The following is an 18,617-nucleotide window of genomic DNA, read 5'->3' on the forward strand; positions in this document are numbered from 1 at the left end:
ATATCACCAAAGATTCTGACACACTGCTTTCAGAGGGCTATCGGACCCCAGGTCGCCTCAACTCTAAGCGAGCTTCTCCAAGACACATTGTGATGAACCTGTCCAAAGTCAAGACAAAAGAAAAGATTCCGCAAGCTGCCAGGAGTAAGCGCCAGTTGACCTACAGGGGCAAATCCATCAGATTGACCGCAGACTTCTCTAATGAAACTTTCCAAGCAAGAAGACAATGGTCATCTACCTTTAATCTACTTAAACAGAACAATTTCCAGCCCAGAATTCTGTACCCTGCTAAGCTAAGCTTCAAAATTGACGGAGAAATCAAATCATTTACGGATATACAAACATTGAGGAAATTCGCCACAACAAGACCAGCTCTACAGGAAATACTTCAACCTGTTCTGCACACTGACCACCACAATGGATCAGCAGCAAAGTAAGAACTCAGAAATTAAAGGACAGAACCTAACCTCCACACTGATGCAAAAGATAAAACTAAGCAATGGACTCTCACAAAATAAGACGAATAGAATACTACCACACTTGTCAATTATCTCAATAAATGTTAATGGCTTGAATTCCCCACTGAAGAGACATAGATTGGTTGACTGGATTAAAAAACACAAGCCATCCATTTGCTGTCTGCAAGAAACACACCTGGCTTCAAAAGACAAATTAAAGCTCCGAGTCAAGGGTTGGAAGACAATTTTTCAGGCAAATGGAATTCAGAAGAAAAGAGGAGTTGCAATCTTATTTTCAGACACATGTGGATTTAAAGCAACTAAAGTCAAAAAAGACAAAGATGGTCACTTTATCTTGGTCAAGGGAAAAATACAACAAGAAGACATTTCAATTCTAAATATTTATGCACCCAATTTAAATGCTCCCAGATTCTTGAAGCAGACCTTACTCAGTCTGAGCAATATGATATCTGATAATACCATCATAACAGGGGACTTTAACACTCCTCTTACAGAGCTGGACAGATCCTCTAAACAGAAATTAAACAAGGATATAAGAGACTTAAATGAGACTCTAGAACAACTGTGCTTGATAGACGCATATAGAACACTCCACCCCAAAGATAAAGAATATACATTCTTCTCATCACCCCATGGAACATTCTCCAAAATTGATCATATCCTGGGACACAAAACAAATATCAACAGAATCAAAAGAATTGAAATTTTACCTTGTATCTTCTCAGACCATAAGGCACTAAAGGTGGAACTCAACTCTAACAAAAATGCTCGACCCCACCCAAAGGCATGGAAACTAAACAATCTTCTGTTGAATAACAGATGGGTGCAGGAAGAAATAAAACAGGAAATCATTAACTTCCTTGAGCATAACAACAATGAAGACACAAGCTACCAAAACCTGTGGGATACTGCAAAAGCAGTTTTGAGAGGAAAATTCATCGCTTTAGATGCCTACATTCGAAAAACTGAAAGAGAGCACATCAACAATCTCACAAGAGATCTTATGGAATTGGAAAAAGAAGAACAATCTAAGCCTAAACTCAGTAGAAGAAAAGAAATACCCAAAATCAAATCAGAGATCAATGAAATTGAAAACAAAAGAATCATTCAGAAAATTAATGAAACAAGGAGTTGGTTTTTTGAAAAAATAAATAAAATAGATAAACCATTGGCCAGACTAACGAGGAATAGAAAAGTAAAATCTCTAGTAATCTCAATCAGAAATGATAAAGGGGAAATAACAACTGATCCCACAGAGATACAAGAGATCATCTCTGAATACTACCAGAAACTCTATGCCCAGAAATTTGACAATGTGAAAGAAATGGATCAATATTTGGAATCACACCCTCTCCCTAGACTCAGCCAGGAAGAAATAGAGCTCCTGAACAGACCAATTTCAAGCACTGAGATCAAAGAAACAATAAAAAAGCTTCCAACCAAAAAATGCCCTGGTCCAGATGGCTTCACTCCAGAATTCTATCAAACCTTCAAGGAAGAGCTTATTCCTGTACTGCAGAAATTATTCCAGAAAATTGAGGAAGAAGGAATCTTCCCCAACACATTCTATGAAGCAAACATCACCCTGACACCAAAACCAGGAAAAGACCCAAACAAAAAGGAGAATTTCAGACCAATCTCACTCATGAACATAGACGCAAAAATTCTCAACAAAATCCTAGCCAATAGATTACAGCTTATCATCAAAAAAGTCATTCATCATGATCAAGTAGGCTTCATCCCAGGGATGCAAGGCTGGTTTAACATACGCAAGTCTATAAACGTTATCCACCATATTAACAGAGGCAAAAATAAAGATCACATGATCCTCTCAATAGATGCAGAAAAAGCATTTGATAAAATCCAGCATCCTTTTCTAATTAGAACTCTGAAGAGTATAGGCATAGGTGGCACATTTCTAAAACTGATTGAAGCTATCTATGACAAACCCACAGCCAATATTTTACTGAATGGAGTAAAACTGAAAGCTTTTCCTCTTAGAACTGGAACCAGACAAGGTTGTCCTCTGTCACCTTTACTATTCAACATAGTGCTGGAAGTTCTAGCCAATACAATTAGGCAAGACAAGGAAATAAAGGGAATCCAAATGGGAGCAGAGGAGGTCAAACTCTCCCTCTTTGCTGACGACATGATCTTATACTTAGAGAACCCCAAAGACTCAACCACAAGACTCCTAGAAGTCATCAAAAAATACAGTAATGTTTCAGGATATAAAATCAATGTCCACAAGTCAGTAGCCTTTGTGTACACCAATAACAGTCAAGATGAGAAGCTAATTAAGGACACAACTCCCTTCACCATAGTCTCAAAGAAAATGAAATACCTAGGAATATACCTAACGAAGGAGGTGAAGGACCTCTATAAAGAAAACTATGAAATCCTCAGAAAGGAAATAGCAGAGGATATTAACAAATGGAAGAACATACCATGCTCATGGATGGGAAGAATCAACATTGTTAAAATGTCCATACTTCCCAAAGCAATCTACCTATTCAATGCCATTCCTATCAAAATACCAACATCATACTTTCAAGATTTGGAAAAAATGATTCTGCGTTTTGTATGGAACTGGAAAAAACCCCGTATAGCTAAGGCAGTTCTCTGTAATAAAAATAAAGCTGGGGGCATCAGCATACCAGATCTTAGTCTGTACTACAAAGCCATAGTGCTCAAGACAGCATGGTACTGGCACAAAAACAGAGACATAGACACTTGGAATCGAATGGAAAACCAAGAAATGAAACTAACATCTTACAACCACCTAATCTTTGATAAACCAAACAAGAACATACCTTGGGGGAAAGACTCCCTATTCAATAAATGGTGTTGGGAGAACTGGATGTCTACATGTAAAAGACTGAAACTGGACCCACACCTTTCCCCACTCACAAAAATTGATTCAAGATGGATAAAGGACTTAAACTTAAGGCATGAAACAATAAAAACCCTCCAAGAAAGCATAGGAAAAACACTGGAAGATATTGGCCTGGGGAAAGACTTCATGAAGAAGACTGCCATGGCAATTGCAACAACAACAAAAATAAACAAATGGGACTTCATTAAACTGAAAGGCTTCTGTACAGCTAAGGAGACAATAACCAAAGCAAAGAGACAACCTACACAATGGGAAAGGATATTTGCATATTTTCAATCAGACAAAAGCTTGATAACTAGGATCTATAGAGAACTCAAATTAATCCACATGAAAAAAGCCAACAATCCCTTATATCAATGGGCAAGAGACATGAATAGAACTTTCTCTAAAGACGACAGACGAATGGCTAACAAACACATGAAAAAATGTTCATCATCTCTATATATTAGAGAAATGCAAATCAAAACAACCCTGAGATATCATCTAACCCCAGTGAGAATGTCCCACATCACAAAATCTCAAAACTGCAGATGCTGGCGTGGATGTGGAGAGAAGGGAACACTTTTACACTGCTGGTGGGACTGCAAACTAGTACAACCTTTCTGGAAGGAAGTATGGAGAATCCTCAAAGCACTCAAGCTAGACCTCCCATTTGATCCTGCAATCCCATTACTGGGCATCTACCCAGAAGGAAAGAAATCCTTTTATCATAAGGACACTTGTACTAGACTGTTTATTGCAGCTCAATTTACAGTCGCCAAAATGTGGAAACAGCCTAAATGCCCACCAACCCAGGAATGGATTAACAAGCTGTGGTATATGTATACCATGGAATACTATTCAGCCATTAAAAAAAATGGAGACTTTACATCCTTCGTATTAACCTGGATGGACGTGGAAGATATTATTCTTAGTAAAGCATCACAAGAATGGAGAAGCATGAATCCTATGTACTCAATTTTGATATGAGGACAATTAATGACAATTATGGTTATGGGGGGGGAAACAGAAAGAAGGAAGGAGGGAGGTGGGTGGGGCCTTGGTGTGTGTCACACTTTATGGGGGCAAGACATGATTGCAAGAGGGACTTTACCTAACAATTGCAATCAGTGTAACCTGGCTTATTGTACCCTCAATGAATCCCCAACAATAAAAAAAAAAAAGAAAAAAAAAAGAAAAAAAAAAAAAAAAAAAAAAAAAAAAACACAAGCCATCCATTTGCTGTCTGCAACAAACACACCTGGCTTCAAAAGACAGATTAAAGCTCCGAGTCAAGGGTTGGAAGACAATTTTTCAGGCAAATGGAATTCAGAAGAAAAGAGGAGTTGCAATCTTATTTTCAGACACATGTGGATTTAAAGCAACTAAAGTCAAAAAAGACAAAGATGGTAACTTTATATTGGTCAAGGGAAAAATACAACAAGAAGACATTTCAATTCTAAATATTTATGCACCCAATTTAAATGCTCCCAGATTCTTGAAGCAGACCTTACTCAGTCTGAGCAATATGATATCTGATAATACCATCATAACAGGGGACTTTAACACTCCTCTTACAGAGCTGGACAGATCCTCTAAACAGAAATTAAACAAGGATATAAGAGACTTAAATGAGACCCTAGAACAACTGTGCTTGATAGACGCATATAGAACACTCCATCCCAAAGATAAAGAATATACATTCTTCTCATCACCCCATGGAACATTCTCCAAAATTGATCATATCCTGGGACACAAAACAAATATCAACAGAATCAAAAGAATTGAAATTTTACCTTGTATCTTCTCAGACCTTAAGGCACTAAAGGTGGAACTCAACTCTAACAAAAATGCTCGACCCCACCCAAAGGCATGGAAACTAAACAATCTTCTGTTGAATAACAGATGGGTGAAGGAAGAAATAAAACAGGAAATCATTAACTTCCTTGAGCATAACAACAATGAAGACACAAGCTACCAAAACCTGTGGGATACTGCAAAAGCAGTTTTGAGAGGAAAATTCATCGCTTTAGATGCCTACATTAGAAAAACAGAAAGACAGCACATCCACAATCTCACAAGAGATCTTATGGAATTGGAAAAAGAAGAACAATCTAAGCCTAAACTCAGTAGAAGAAAAGAAATATCCAAAATCAAATCAGAGATCAACGAAATTGAAAACAAAAGAATCATTCAGAAAATTAATGAAACAAGGAGTTGGTTTTTTGAAAAAATAAATAAAATAGATAAACCATTGGCCAGACTAACGAGGAATAGAAAAGTAAAATCTCTAGTAACCTCAATCAGAAACGATAAAGGGGAAATAACAACTGATCCCACAGAGATACAAGAGATCATCTCTGAATACTACCAGAAACTCTATGCCCAGAAATTTGACAATGTGAAAGAAATGGATCAATATTTGGAATCACACCCTCTCCCTAGACTCAGCCAGGAAGAAATAGAGCTCCTGAACAGACCAATTTCAAGCACTGAGATCAAAGAAACAATAAAAAAGCTTCCAACCAAAAAATGCCCTGGTCCAGATGGCTTCACTCCAGAATTCTATCAAACCTTCAAGGAAGAGCTTATTCCTGTACTGCAGAAATTATTCCAAAAAATTGAGGAAGAAGGAATCTTCCCCAACACATTCTATGAAGCAAACATCACCCTGACACCAAAACCAGGAAAAGACCCAAACAAAAAGGAGAATTTCAGACCAATCTCACTCATGAACATAGACGCAAAAATTCTCAACAAAATCCTAGCCAATAGATTACAGCTTATCATCAAAAAAGTCATTCATCATGATCAAGTAGGCTTCATCCCAGGGATGCAAGGCTGGTTTAACATACACAAGTCTATAAACGTTATCCACCATATTAACAGAGGCAAAAATAAAGATCACATGATCCTCTCAATAGATGCAGAAAAAGCATTTGATAAAATCCAGCATCCTTTTCTAATTAGAACACTGAAGAGTATAGGCATAGGTGGCACATTTCTGAAACTGATTGAAGCTATCTATGACAAACCCACAGCCAATATTTTACTGAATGGAGTAAAACTGAAAGCTTTTCCTCTTAGAACTGGAACCAGACAAGGTTGTCCTCTGTCACCTTTACTATTCAACATAGTGCTGGAAGTTCTAGCCAATACAATTAGGCAAGACAAGGAAATAAAGGGAATCCAAATGGGAGCAGAGGAGGTCAAACTCTCCCTCTTTGCTGACGACATGATCTTATACTTAGAGAACCCCAAAGACTCAACCACAAGACTCCTAGAAGTCATCAAAAAATACAGTAATGTTTCAGGATATAAAATCAATGTCCACAAGTCAGTAGCCTTTGTGTACACCAATAACAGTCAAGATGAGAAGCTAATTAAGGACACAACTCCCTTCACCATAGTCTCAAAGAAAATGAAATACCTAGGAATATACCTAACGAAGGAGGTGAAGGACCTCTATAAAGAAAACTATGAAATCCTCAGAAAGGAAATAGCAGAGGATATTAACAAATGGAAGAACATACCATGCTCATGGCTTGGAAGAATCAACATTGTTAAAATGTCTATACTTCCCAAAGCAATCTACCTATTCAATGCCATTCCTATCAAAATACCAACATCGTACTTTCAAGATTTGGAAAAAATGATTCTTCGTTTTGTAGAACCGGAAAAAACCCCGTATAGCTAAGGCAGTTCTTTGTAATAAAAATAAAGCTGGGGGCATCAGCATACCAGATTTTAGTCTGTACTACAAAGCCATAGTGCTCAAGACAGCATGGTACTGGCACAAAAACAGAGACATAGACACTTGGAATCGAATTGAAAACCAAGAAATGAAACTAACATTTTACAACCACCTAATCTTTGATAAACCAAACAAGAACATACCTTGGGGGAAAGACTCCCTATTCAATAAATGGTGTTGGGAGAACTGGATGTCTACATGTAAAAGACTGAAACTGGACCCACACCTTTCCCCACTCACAAAAATTGATTCAAGATGGATAAAGGACTTAAACTTAAGGCATGAAACAATAAAAACCCTCCAAGAAAGCATAGGAAAAACACTGGAAGATATTGGCCTGGGGAAAGACTTCATGAAGAAGACTGCCATGGCAATTGCAACAACAACAAAAATAAACAAATGGGACTTCATTAAACTGAAAGGCTTCTGTACAGCTAAGGAGACAATAACCAAAGCAAAGAGACAACCTACACAATGGGAAAGGATATTTGCATATTTTCAATCAGACAAAAGCTTGATAACTAGGATCTATAGAGAACTCAAATTAATCCACATGAAAAAAGCCAACAATCCCTTATATCAATGGGCAAGAGACATGAATAGAACTTTCTCTAAAGACGACAGACGAATGGCTAACAAACACATGAAAAAATGTTCATCATCTCTATATATTAGAGAAATGCAAATCAAAACAACCCTGAGATATCATCTAACCCCAGTGAGAATGGCCCACATCACAAAATCTCAAAACTGCAGATGCTGGCATGGATGTGGAGAGAAGGGAACACTTGTACACTGCTGGTGGGACTGCAAACTAGTACAACCTTTCTAGAAGGAAGTATGGAGAATCCTCAAAGCACTCAAGCTAGACCTCCCATTTGATCCTGCAATCCCATTACTGGGCATCTACCCAGAAGGAAAGAAATCCTTTTATCATAAGGACACTTGTACTAGACTGTTTATTGCAGCTCAATTTACAGTCGCCAAAATGTGGAAACAGCCTAAATGCCCACCAACCCAGGAATGGATTAACAAGCTGTGGTATATGTATACCATGGAATACTATTCAGCCATTAAGAAAAATGGAGACTTTACATCCTTCGTATTAACCTGGATGGAAGTGGAAGACATTATTCTTAGTAAAGCATCACAAGAATGGAGAAGCATGAATCCTATGTACTCAATTTTGATATGAGGACAATTAATGACAATTATGGTTATGGGGGGGAAACAGAAAGAGGGAAGGAGGGAGGTGGGTGGGGCCTTGGTGTGTGTCATAGTTTATGGGGGCAAGACATGATTGCAAGAGGGACTTTACCTAACAATTGCAATCAGTGTAACCTGGCTTATTGTACCCTCAATGAATCCCCAACAATAAAACAAAAAAAAAAAGAAAAAAAAAAAAAAGAAAGAAAATCGCTTAAGCCTAGGAGTTGGAGGTTTCTGTGAGCTATGACTCTATGGCACTCTGCTGAGGGCAATAAAGTGAGACTCTGTCTCTTTAAAAAAAAAAAAAAGAAAGAAAATTTAAGAATAGAAGTCATAACACCTTCATCACTTCCCCCACCACCTCCCTAGAGTAGCAGAGAGGTGGATCTGTGATACATGTACCTGGAGGTATCCCCTCTTCCAACCACCTATAATTTCCAAGAAAGCCATGACCACTTTCCTTGGAGTCCAGAACTGATTGGATTGAAGAATCCCATATTTATGCAGGAGACAAGAGCAGGGCAGGTACCTAAGTACATTTCTTTTTCAATTGTTGCTTATAACAGAATATCTGAAACTAGGTAATTTATAAAGAAAAGGAATTTATAAAGTAAAAAAGCTATAGTAAGCTAAAGTTAATTTATAACTGAAGAAAATTTTTCCATAAATTTAGTGTAGCCTAAAAAGAAATTTTAGTGTAGCCTAAGTGTAGAGTGTTTATAAGGTCTACAGTAGTGAACCATAACGTCCTAAGCCTTCACACTCACTCACCACTCACTGACTCATCCAGAGCAGATTCCAGTACCACAAGCTCCATTCATGCTAAATACTCTATGCAATGTACCATTTTTAAAAAATATTTTATACCATATTTTTGCTGTACCTTTTTTATGTTGAGATACACAAATACTTCCCCACTGTATTACAACTGCCTGCAGTATTTAGTGTGGTAACACAGTGTGCCAGTTTGTAGCCCAGGAGCAATAGGCTATTCCAAAAGCATGCGTGCATAGTAGGCTCTACCATCTAGGTTTGTGTGGCTACATTCTACGATGTTCACACAACAAAATCACCTAATCAAACATTTCTCAGAATATATCTCTAATTTTTTTTTTTTTTTGAGACAGAGTCTCAAGCTGTCACTCTCAGTAGAGTGCTATGGCATCACAGCTCACAGCAACATCCAACTCTTGAGCTTAAGCGATTCTCTTGCCTCAGCCTCCCAAGTAGCTGGGACTACTGGCACCCACCACAATGCCTGGCTATTTTTTGATTGCAGTTGTCATTGTTGTTTAGCAGGCCCAGGTGGGGCTAGAACCCGCCAGCCTCGGTGTATGTGGCTGGCACCCTACTCACTGAGCTACGAGAGCCGAGCCACATAGCCATATATTGCTCTGTTAAACATATGACTGTACTATATTTTTTCCTACACCTACATATCTATAATAGAGCTTAATTTACAAATTAGATGCAGTAAGAGATTAATAATAACAAATTAGGTGCAGCAAGAGATTAACAATAACTAATACTAAAATAGAACAATTATAACAATATGCCAACATCACTACTCCTATGCTTTGGGACCATTGTTAAATAAAATAAGGGTTACTTGAAGACAAGCACTGCAATGTTGCCACTGTCATCAGTCAGGTAACCGAGAGGGCTGCTAAGTGGCTAATGTGCAGCAGCTTCTATAGCACAGGTACACTGGACAGAGTGAGTCACATCCTGGGTGAGACGGAGCAGAACAGCTCGATGTTTCATCACACTACTTAAATGGCATGCAATTTAAAACTTATGAATAGTTTATTTCTGGAATGTTCTATGTACTTTTATTTATTTATTTATTTATTTATTTAGTTTGAGATAGAGTCTCACTATGTCACCGTGACATCACAACTCACAGCAACCTCAAATTCTTGGGCTTAAGTGATTCCCTTGCCTCAGCCTCCTGAGTAACTGGGACTATAGAACCTGCCAGGTTTGGTGTATGTGGCTGGCACCCTACTCACTGAGCTACAGGCGCCGAGCCTCTATGTAATATTTTTGGATGATGGTTAACTGTAACTGACACTTCAGAGAGCAGAGAGCAAAACCCTGGATAAAGAGGGACTGCTACAATTGCTTTATAAATTCCTTATGTGAGTGTATGTATTAAAAAAGATAATACCTATAACTGTCTTGGGTGTGCAATAATGTCAGCTTCTATTATTACACTCTTTATTATTTATTGCACCCTATATGTACTATGATTAAGCCATCACCTGAAAAATAGGGCAATGAAGTTGAGACCTACCAGGAGGAGAGATAGCATTAAGATCTCTAAGAGGGGCTCAGTGCCTGTAGCTCAAGTGGCTAATGCACCAGCCACATACACCAGAGCTAGTGAGTTCAAATCCAGCCTGGGCCTGCCAAACAACCATGACAACTACAACCAAAAAATAGCCAGGCATTGTGGCGGGTGCCTGTAGTGCCAGCTACTTGGGAGGCTGAGGCAAGAGAATCGCTTAAGGCTCTGTCAAAAAAAAAAAAAAAAAGAAAGAAAAGAAAAGATCTCTAAGAGGGGCGGCACCTGTGGCTCAGTGAGTAGGGCACTGGTCCCATATACTGAGGGTGGCAGGTTTGAACCTGGCTCCGGCCAAACTGCAACAAAAAAATAGCCAGCCGTTGTGGCGGGCACCTGTAGTCCCAGCTACTCAGGAGGCTGAGGCAAGAGAATCGCCTAAGCCCAGGAGTTGGAGGTTGCTGTCAGCTGTCACGCCACAGCACTGTACCAAGGATGACAAAGTGAGACTCTGTCTCTAAAAAGAAAACAAAGATCTCTAAGAGATGGGGTCTTGCTCTGTCAACAAGCTAGAGTGCAGTGGCACAGTCATATAGCTCCTTTTGCAGCCTCAAACACTCAGACTCAGTGACTCTCCCATCTCAGCCTCCAGTAGCAGGGATTGCAGGCATACACTACTATGCCTGACTAAATTTTTTCTTTTTTATAGTGGCAGAGTCTCAATATGTTGCCCGGGCTTGCCTTGATTCTCCCACCTCAGCCTCCCAAAGTGCTGGAATTATAGGTGTGAGCTGCCAGGGCACCTGGCTAACTGTTTACATTTTGATAAAAACAAAGAATACAGAGACTATAAGTAGCCTGCAAAAGCTATAATATTTACTATCTGTTCCTTTATGTAAAAAATTTGCGGACACCGGTTCCAGACTTTAATGAACAAAGAAGTCTTCAAAGAAGGCATGTTTTATGTAACATTTAACTGAGGGACAGATATGGGATGGGGGATGGGCTCTTAGAAGAGGGAATGAGGTGGCTGAATGTCCAGGTGGCAGTCCACTTCAGAGTACATTTGCAGAATGTGATGAAAAATCCCATTTGACAGGGCTATGAGGCTTGTGAAGGGAAGAAGTGGAGGAGAAGTCTGGAAGGGCTGTCTGCAGTGCTGGGCTAAAGAAGTTGACTTTGTAGTAATTGAGAAAATATTAGTTGCCAGAAAGAATTTCCTGGGGTTTTTGAAGTGGCCTCTCTTTAAAGCCTTTAATCATTGGAGTGAAGATGACTTTTCTCAGTAGAGCATTATAAGAATCTAATTTTTAGGACAATTAGCCAGAGATGAATCCTGCGCCACCAAACTTGTAACAGTGATGTATACTGTCTTAACTTCAGCCTAAGTCAAAGTGAAACTCCCAAAGGGTGCTTAAAGACACTGCTCTGTTATTGCTCCTCTCTTCAACCATCTAGCTCCCTGAAAATGTGATTTTAAATGGGACTTCAGACAGACCCTCCAGTGTAGCTTTGTTTCACATGACACTATGTTATTAATGCATGACACTGTATTATTAATAATATTCACCAACAGGTCCCCGACCCACTATTTCATCCTCATTTAGTGGCAATCTCCAGCAATCAAATAATTGTACTTGTCTGTCTGGCCCAGGCACAAGATGCACTTATACAGATTGTTCTGTTGGTCAGCTCCGTTTGCTGACAGCTCAGCAGGGAGGGCTTGATTGATTTAATGCAGGAATCGGCTGCATACACTTGGAACCCTGGCTAAGGAAAGGGAAACGGACTGGCAATGGACAAAAATATGCTAAGATGAAATGAAATGGAGGGTCAGTTGGAGAATCTCCATTTTAGAAAAGACACTAAAGTTACCCCAATTTTCAAGTTTTCCCTGATCCCAAGTGCCTCTGTTTTTTTAACAGCCTGAAGAGAGAGCAGAGCCTTTATCCAGAAGTACATCTTTCCTAGATAACTGTCACTCTGGTCAAATAAAATGCAATTCTTCCACCACCCACATGTTGTAGACTTAAAACACATACACACATACCCATTCTTATGATTAGAAAGGAAAGTAGGAAGTTTTCCTAAAATAGATGCAGTGAGGGAAAAAATGAGGAAAGTTGTGGAAAGGAGAGAGAAAAATCAAAGGAGAAATAGTTATAAGTTATTTTATGACAGCCAGAGGGCAGGGCAGCGTCACCTCCAGTGGGTACAGATAGGATGGACTGGAGAACAGACGGTTGCATGCAGGGTGCTTCCTTCTGGTTTCCCAGCATCCTCCCTCGGCCCCAGTGTGCTGGGTCTCCCTGTCATTCCCGCCTGGGCCTGTCTGCAACGTCCTGCTCTGAAGCTCTTCTCTTTCTTCCAACCTTTTCGCCCCCAAACGAAGTCTTCCATTCACCAGTTACAACAACAAAAGAATCTCTTAAAACTCTTCATAGAGGAATCTGTTGATCATAGCTCAGTCTGATATGTATCAAGAATATTCACATTCAAGCAGGGGACAGTAGGATAAATTTGCACTGGTATATTGTCAGGAGATGGCAGGATTGTTGGAAGAAAGGAAGGACAACAGAAATGAAAGGGGTAGGTCAAAAAGAAGGAAAGAGAATGGGGAGAACACGTTTCTGTGGGGGGCAGAGAAACAGGATGATGATGGGACAAAGAGGAAAAAAAAAGGAAGGGGCGGAGAGAGGAGGCAAGGGAAGGGAATATTTATGGGTGCCATTTACGTTTAGGCAAAGACTGGGCAGTGACCGTAGCTCAGTAGGTAGGGCGCCAGTCACATACACTGGGGCTGGCAGGTTTGAACCCGGCCCGGGCCTGCTAAACAACAATGACAACTGCAATAATAAAAAAATAGCCATTCGTGGCTCAGTGCCAGTAGCTCAGTGAGCATGGCACCGGCCACATACACTGAGGCTGGCAGGTTTGAGCCCAGCCCCGGGCCTGCTAAACAACAATGACAACTGCAACCAAAAAATAGCCTAGTGTTGTGGCGAGAGCCTGTAGTCCCAGCTACTCAGGAGGCTGAGGCAAGAGAATCGCTTAAGCCCAGGAGTTTTTTTTTTTTTTGAGACAGAGCTTCAAGCTGTCACCCTGTGTAGAGTGTTGTGACATCACAGCTCACAGCAACCTCCAACTCCTGGGCTCAAGCAATTCTCCACCTCCCAAGTAGCTGGGACTACGGGCGCCCACCACAACACCCTGCTATTTTTTGGTTGCAGTTGTTATTGTTGTTTGGTGGGCCCCCGCTGGATTCAAACCCACCAGCCCAGGTGTATATGACTGGCGCCTTAGCTGCTTGAGCCACAGGCGCTGAGCCAAGCCCAAGAGTTTGAGGTTTCTGTGAGCTGTGAGCCAATGCAATCTACCCAGGGCAACAGCTTGAGTCTCAAAAGAAAAAGAAAAAAGTTTAGGCAGCTGTCTACAAAAGATTCCCTGAGCTAAATGGCGGCTACTCAGGAATTTAGATGTTATTAAGTGAGACATGAGATCACCCCTAAAAATAGTGGTAAGGAAATATAGATAAAGGCAATTCTAGGGATTTCCAATTTTGTGACCCTAACATTACATCTATCTTGAAATTCAATAGTAAAGGCAAGTATTACTGGACTCTGTCAGGAGTTTAGAAAAGTCAGTCAGCCACACTGTGGCCCAATTTCTTCATTTTTTTTTTCTTTTCTTTTTTTGGGGGGTGGGGGGGTATCAATATCTTTTTTTGTTTGTTTGTTTGTATTGTTTTGTTTTGTTTGAGACAGAGTCTCAAGCTGTTGCACTAGGTAGAGTGCCACAGGCGGCACTGCTCACAGCAACCTCAAACTCTTGGGCTTAAACAATACTCTTGCCTCAGCCTCCCAAGTAGCTGGGACTACAGGCCTCCACACAACGCCCGGCTATTTTTGGTTATAGTTGTCATTGTTGTTTGGTGGGCCAGGACTGGATTTGAACTCACCAGCTCCTGTGTATGTGGCTGGTGCCTTAGCTGCTTGAGCTACAGGTGCCGAGCCTTCTCTGATTCTTTTTTCAGCAAAATGCCCTTAAAAGAAACTTCTTATAACCTATATTTCCACTCATACTCTCTTGAATCCACTCCAATCAGACTTTTGTTTCCATCATGCCACAGAAATTCTCGTTATATCTATCGACAATCATCTCCAGTAGTCAATTCTTGGTCATTCTTTCACTTGACTGTCAGCAGCACTGGCCACAATTAACACTCCAACTCTAAGTGGGAAGTGTTCCTCCATCCTCACTCAGCTTCCAAAACACCACACTCTCCTAATTTCTGCTCACTCATTTCCATCTAATATTCTGGGTTTTCCTAATGTCCCCAAATTTCAAACATGGAAGTCTCACCCAAACCCAGCTTTTATTCCTCCTCTTTGTCTCTCCATTCATGCAGTTCTCATCCCCTTCATGCATTCCATGGACTGGAAGACCACGAGGGCTGATAACTCCCAAACCTCTTTCTCTTAAAGGCACCACTTCCTAATACCATCACACTGGGGATTAAGTTTCAACATATGAATTTTGGGAGCATGGCACAAACACTCAGATCATAGCCAAATAGAAAATTTAATAAGGGGACTGTTTACTAAAGCGTGGACAGGATTAAAGGAGATTAGCAAACAATAGGCCAGGGCCCTGTGTTTATAGCAAGGCAGTCATATTCAGGCCAGGTTTACTGAAAGGAGTGGGTGACTGTCTGGGCAGTGTAAAGGTGGCTTCTATGCCCGAGGGGCAGTTAGAGACTCCTTTTATATGTGGCTATGAGGGGTGGGTAAATTTCACAGCTTGCTGGAAAGGTTAGGGTCCTTTGTCTGGGAAACTTCTGGGGTGGGGCTAACCAGATCCTTTGTGTTTTGTCTCAGGAGAGGAAAGAGTTCTGTATGGGGCATTAGGCCCCACAGTGAAAGTCATCACTACTCCTGAAGGCGCAAGAAGCAGAGGTAATGGGTGGCGCCTGTGGCTCAGGGAGTAGGGCACCAGTCCCATATGCCGGAGGTGGAGGGTTCAAACCCAGCCCTGGCCAAAAAAAAAAAAAAAGAAGCAGAGGTAATAACCCAAACACACACACACACAACAGGAGATGTATTCTTCAGTGGACAAATTCAGCCAGCCTGTGACAACCACCAGGAGGAAGAAGGAGAAATGAAGAACATGTATTCACACTGCTCCTGCCTTCTCATCTCCTGAGCACCAACCTGGCTGAATCCCAGGCCAAAAGACCACAGCTCACTTATACAGTTCATTAAGGTCAGATTCCTAACCTCACATGTTCCTCTGGGGCACAGAGAAGGGTGAAAAAAAAGTAGGGAGAGGATCTGGAGGGAAGACAAAAACGTATCCAGCAAAATATCCTTACCTACAGTGTCTGGCACATAGTTTCTGTGGTAAGGGAACCCTTATTTGCGAGGTGTCATAGTTCTAAATGTGGATTCTTGTGAAGTGATGATTTCCAAACATTAAGACATGACCAATTAGTGACTTATGAACTTAATAGGTTTCCTAGCATTTTTTTTTTAAGAAACAGAAAAGACCAGCATGCATCTCATGAAGTAAAGGTAAGTATTATCTCATAAATTTTGATCTTGTGTATATGGGTATATGTGTGTGTATATATGTTTGTTCACTGGATCACGATGTAAAATGTATTTCTTACTAAGGGTCATGGTCAAAAAATGTTTGAAAGGCACAGTGGAAAAAGAACTCTTAACTACTCCCTCTCACCTCTCACCATTGACTTCAAGATACGGACTTACAAGACTGCAGTTACTCAGTCAGCAAAGAGTGCTGGCAGTCACCAGAAGCTAGAGGAAACAAGGAATGATTATTTAGCCATTCAGTAGTGAATGGACATTTAAAAAGACTACTTTTAAAGGCTCTTCCCAGGACATTAGCAGGTAGATGAGAGATTACCAGACTCAGACCCACTAGTGACGTATCATGAGAACAGGGAAGGCTTCCATACACCCAATTTACCCTTTGGCTTCCCTCATAATGATAATAATAGCCCCACACTGAGTGATGACTATTCACAGAACACAATATTCACATAATTTCTGTCCTCACAAAAATTCAGCATGGTAATTATTACCCTTATTTTACAAATGAGGAAACTCAGAGTCAGAAATGACTTGTCTAAGTGACAGAACTAGTAAGTTACAGAGCCAGGTTGTACCCCTAGTTTGATGTCCCTCTCAAAACAGAGGTATTGCCAACTCAACAAAATATTTTCCTGTGTTGTCTACCTCCAATTTCCCAAGGTCAGGTTTCTGGAAGGAAACCTGCTCCCTAAGCAAACTGCATGCCATAGTTTGTACATATCAAAAATATGCATAATAAATTTTTCTAGATAGCATCTGGCTTATTTCTGCCAATTTGATTCCAAGGTCTTATGCTTCACTTGATTATTTCTTTTTTTTTTTTTTGCAGTTTTTGGCTGGGGCTGGGTTCAAACCCGTCACCTCCAGCATATGGGGATGGCGCCCCACCCCTTTGAGCCACAGGAGCCACCCTTGATTATTTCTTTTATAACTGCTAGGTAAAAACTAGATAGAAGGCTTGGTGCCCATAGCACAGTGGCACATACACCGAGCCACATACACCAAGGGTGGCAGGTTCGAGCCCAGCCCGGGCCTGCCAAACAAAAATGGCAACTGCAACAAAATAATAGCCGGGCACCGTGGTGGACGCCTGTAGTCCCACCTAGGGGGAGGCTGAGGCAAGAGAATTATTTTTATTATTAATATTATTATTATTATTATGAGGGAAGCCAAAATGCAAATTGGGTGAATGGAAGCCTTCCTTTCATATGAAAGCTATAAATTAGTTTCATGGTAGGGCTGAGTACATTAGATACTTTTTCTTCCATTCTTGAGATACTTTACTAAGAAGAATATGTTCCAGTTCCATCCATATAAACATGAAAGAGGTAAAGTCTCCATCTTTCTTTAAGGCTGCATAATATTCCATGGTGTACATATACCACACTTTATTAATCCATTCATGGATCGATGGGCACTTGGGCTTCTTCCATGACTTAGCAATTATTAATTGGGCTGCAATAAACATTCTGGTACAAATATCTTTGTTATACTATGATTTCTGGTATTCCTATACCTGGTAGAGAAATTGTAGGATTGAGTGACAGGTCTATTTATAGATCTGTAAGTGTTCTCCAAACATCTTTCCAAAAGGAACATATTAGTTTGCATTCCCACCAGCAATGTAGAAGTGTTCCCTTTTCTCCACATCCACACCAACATCTCTGGTTTTGGGATTTTGTGATGTGGGCTAATCTTTTTTTTTTTTTTTTGTAGAGGCAGAGTCTCACTCTATGGCCCTCGGTAGAGTGCCGTGGCCTCACCCAGCTCACAGCAACCTCCAACTCCCGGGCTCAAGCGATTCTCCTGCCTCAGCCTCCCAAGCAGCTGGGACTACAGGCACCCGCCACAATGCCCGGCTATTTTTTGGTTGCAGTTTGGCTGGGGCCGGGTTTGAACCCGCCACCCTCGGTATATGGGGCTGGCGCCCTACCGACTGAGCCACAGGTGCCGCCCGATGTGGGCTAATCTTACTGGAGTTAAATGATATCTCAAAGCAGTTTTGATTTGCATTTCTCTGATGATTAAAGATGATGAGTATTTTTTCATATGTCTGTAGGCTGTGTGCCTGTCTTCTTCAGAGAAGTTTCTCTTCAAGTCCCTTGCCCACCCTAAAATGGGATCACTTGTTCTTTTCTTGCTAATACGTTTGAGTTCTCTGTGGATATTAGTTATTAAACCTTTGTTGGAGACATAGCCTGCAAATATCTTCTCCCATTCTGAGGGCTGTCTGCTTGCTTTACTTACTATGTTCTTGGCTGTGCAGAAGCTTTTTAGTTTGATCAGGTCCCAGTAGTGTATTTTTGATGCTGCTTCAATTGCCTGGGGGATCCTCCTCATAAAATATTCACCCAGGCCAACTTCTTCAAGAGTTTTCCTGCACTTTCTTCTAGTATTTTTATAC

This window comes from Nycticebus coucang, chromosome 16 (genome assembly GCF_027406575.1).
Source record: "Nycticebus coucang isolate mNycCou1 chromosome 16, mNycCou1.pri, whole genome shotgun sequence".
NCBI lineage: Eukaryota > Metazoa > Chordata > Mammalia > Primates > Lorisidae > Nycticebus > Nycticebus coucang.